The 4,025-nt window shown below is 34.0% G+C and overlaps 1 protein-coding gene across 2 annotated transcripts in view; it reads left to right on the forward strand.

Moving 5' to 3' along the window:
- The window catches only part of MYEF2 (myelin expression factor 2), a 39,661-nt gene that overhangs the window by 27,144 nt on the left and 8,492 nt on the right, over window positions 1–4,025 (forward strand). The window lies entirely within an intron of this gene.

Consider the following 4,025-nt stretch of genomic DNA (forward strand, 5'->3'; position numbering starts at 1 on the left):
ATGCATTTAATTACACTTAGCCTACTGAACATCATAGTCTCACCTAGCGTAACTTAAACATGCTCAGAACACTATTAGCTTATAGTTGGGCAGAATCATCTAACACAAAGCTTACTTTATAATAAGGTGCTGAATATATCATGATTATCATTGATTAAATATATATCATGAATATATCATTGATTAAATACTATACTGAGTGTGAAAAATAGAGTGGTTGTGTGGGTCCAGAATGGTTATAAATGTACGGCTTGTTTACCCCTGTGTCTGCCTGACTTACTGAGAGTTGTGGTTCATGGCTGCCGCCCACTATCACTAGTATCATACCACATACCACTAGCCTGAGAAAAGATCAAAATTCAAAGTACAGTTTCTACTGCGTATCACTTTTGCATCATCATGATGTTGAAAATTGTAAATTGAACCATTATAAGCTGGGACCATCTATAGTGGTTAACTGTCCTTGATGGGGCAAATACAAAGGCCAAGAAAATGTATTTTAGGTTATACTACCTCAGTACAATATTTCTTCATACTTTGTAATTTGGGGGAAATTGTGTTCACATATCCCCAAACATAACAACATGAAGAATGAGTGTAGTAAAATAGATCTTTTTTTAATCCTACCCTATGTAATTCCTCAGTGACATGCATTTTTAAGAAGGCTGAGTATAAATAAATTAACTGAACCATTCAGAGTTAGTTGTAGTTTGTGCTAACGGACTCATATAGACATAGTCTTTCAAACTTGCTCCTGTATTTATTACACACTTTAGCTATACTCTGACTTGGCTTGGTATGAGGCAGGATCATAAGATTTTAGAACTGCAGTGCAAGGAAAGCCCGTTGAATTATTCCTGCTATAAACCATGTAAACAAATATAACTTTGATCCACAGTTGATTCCATTATGTAGTTTTCTGGATCAGTATGCTTGTTAACTGGCTAGAAAATAGAGACTTGGGTTAGATTTTATTTACTAAACCACGTGCTGCTTCAAGGATGACTAGTCGACTTTAACTCTGGCATATTTTAATAGTAAAACATAATGCAGTAACAGTAAAAATAATATATGAAGAGCATTCATTGATAGTCCTTTTGTTTGTAAAGAAACACTAAAACTTTGTTTTTTGTCCCTTATATCATAATTACAGCTTCTTATAGAGTATCTGATTTTGCTTTTTTCTTTTGTGGTTATGTTACACTTTCACTTTGGTAATGGCTTTTATTGAACCATTTATTTATTTTTGCTTTAATTTTGTCTATTTTTAGATAATGCTTTTATATCAGCATTTCCCAAAGCATACCCACAGGATGTTAATAGGCTGGATTAAATAAAGTGACAAGGTTTCTTTCACTGCAGGATAAGTCATTTTTTAACTAGTATATGTAACAGCAATATGTTTGGCTATTCTGTTGTACTGATTTCTCATTGCATACTATTTTGTCCTATACTATTATTTTTTTTTTTTTTTTCAACGTTTTTTTTTTTAATTTATTTTTGGGACAGAGAGAGACAGAGCATGAACGGGGGAGGGGCAGAGACAGAGGGAGACACAGAAGCGGAAACAGGCTCCAGGCTCCGAGCCATCAGCCCAGAGCCTGACGCGGGGCTCGAACTCACAGACCGCGAGATCGTGACCTGGCTGAAGTCGGACGCTTAACCGACTGCGCCACCCAGGCGCCCCTGTCCTATACTATTATTAAAATAGCAGTTCTATTTTCGTTTTTCTTGGAATCACACAAGATCAGTAGATATTTAAGTCATTTAAGAAAGTCCTCAGACTTTGTAATATGTAAATATAGCCAAGGGGGTCTGATTTAATTATTGGAAACTAAATTTTTTTCTCCTCAATTATTTATCTTTAGAAAAGTAAATTATCTCAGTCGGTGTTTTTATGGGATTAGAAAACGTAAAACGCTTTCTGGTTCTATGCCTTGTGGGAGTTTTGAACAGTCTTACCATGAAACGAGTATCTATAAGCCACTTTCTGTAGCCTGAGTGTTCAGACTGTAAGAATGTGGAAGCATTTTGGTGGAGAGACCTTGTCAGATTGAAAAGCTGTGAGATCATGGTGGGGTCAGGAATTTGGGAGTCTGACTGTTGATTCCTAAACTGATAGAGACAATTTAAGAGAAGAAAAAGAGAGCGAGAGAAACTTGAAAGATTGAGACAGATTTTGCATGAGATAATTACGTATTTTCCTTTGAAGTTTTGAAGATTTCTTGGCTTGAGTAAAACTTACTATTGCTAATAAAGCTGATGTTAAGAGAAGCCCTAAGTTTTTATGAAGGTGAAAGTAGATAAGGAAGAACCTCTAACTTTAAAAGTCCTTGAAAATTCTCCACAGTAATCCACCGAAATCACTGTACTGTGCTGTCTTTGACCAAGGTATGCTTTAATTAAACTTGCTTTTTCCAGGTCTCAGCATTCACAATATTAAGAGGACTCTGGAAATTGCTCTGCATCTATCTTTAAAGTTTTTTAAAGTTTCATTTTATGTTGTTTATTAGAAAATGTGATTTCTATGTTTTTTGTTTTAACGAATTGTAGGTTGGTTATATATTGTTTGAATTTACTTTAACCATGATAATATAATTTTTTCTGGGGATTAACCTGTTTTATAACTTCTAGAACAGTTAAAGGCTCCCTGGTCTCCGTTACAAGATCATGGTTTTGACTCATGACATTTATTAACTTGGACCATTTAGTTAGGGTGAGCAGTTGATTGCCAGTTGGTTTAAAAAAATGCAGTAAGGGTGGGATTGGGGAAATGGTTGAAAAAACAAAAACAGAGTAGTCCAGGATGTTGTGGGTAATAAATCATTCAGATCAAGATTTAAACAGGAAAAAAAAAAAAAAGATTTTCTACTCCTGCATTGAAGTTAAAATAGATCCTATCACCTGGCAAAGGGCTTATGCAATTTTTTTTTTTTATAAGGCTTTTATTATCTCCCTCTCCTTTTTTGTCCCTTTATTTAGAACTAAATATGTTTGGCTTTCTAAGTATGTTGCTAGACTAAAATTAGCCTGTAGTGATTTGGCTACTATATAATATTCAAGGAAAGGAAATACGGTAAGTGGGCACACAACTCCCCTAAATGTGTGTGGATCTGATGATAATACATCCCAGTTTGCCTGGGGATAGTCTCCTTTTCATCTGTTATTTGTGTGTAATTACTAATCACTCTCCATTTTACTCTCAAAGGTGTTCTGGTTTGGGTGGTGGATGTTTATGGATATTTTGTAATTTGATGAATGATTTAATGAATACCAGCAGTGATATTACCTATATATGCAATAATTGTCTGGTTTTCTTCCTCCTCCTCGAAGCTTCTCTGAGGTTCTTCTTTGGGCCTTACCATCACTGTTACTTTTTTTGATTTAATCTATGCTATCTCTTCCATGCCTATTTCCATAACCTATTTGGTACCACTCTTACACTGGAGTTCAAATTGTGGTATTGAATAAATAAAATGGCACTGTGGTTAATAAGTAGAATTAGTGGGGCCCTTTGTGGCCTGATAAAAACTAAAATTCTGGGCAGTTGCTACTATTTGCAGTGGTGAAGTAATGAAAAGGAAGATAAAAGGGAAAGGAGAGATTGGGGAGATTGGGCAGAAAGTGAAAAAAAATTTTTTTTTTCTAAAAGTAATTTTGTTCATATTTGTAAGTTTGTTATTGTGCATGGTGACTTGCTGGCATTTTGTGCTGTTTGCCTTGCTGCTATAAATTTACTTCAGAAACTAAGAATTTATATATAAAAGTATTTTTTTATGTTCTACTTTAATAAAAAAATATTAAATCCTAAGCAAATTTATTTTTATTCCTATTTTGTATACTTTAACATGTTTATATTCAGAATGTAAAATGATGAGAATAATGTTTATATGATGTTATTTTTAAATCATTAATATTTTTAGCCAGCTATTTATCATTTCATTGGCTATGAGGAATATCAGACCTGTGTAGTGAGATGAAATCCACTTAAACTGACTAGTAATTTTATAATTTTTCTTTCACAG

The sequence above is a fragment of the Neofelis nebulosa genome, chromosome 7 (assembly GCF_028018385.1).
Source record: "Neofelis nebulosa isolate mNeoNeb1 chromosome 7, mNeoNeb1.pri, whole genome shotgun sequence".
In the NCBI taxonomy this organism is placed as follows: Eukaryota; Metazoa; Chordata; class Mammalia; order Carnivora; family Felidae; genus Neofelis; species Neofelis nebulosa.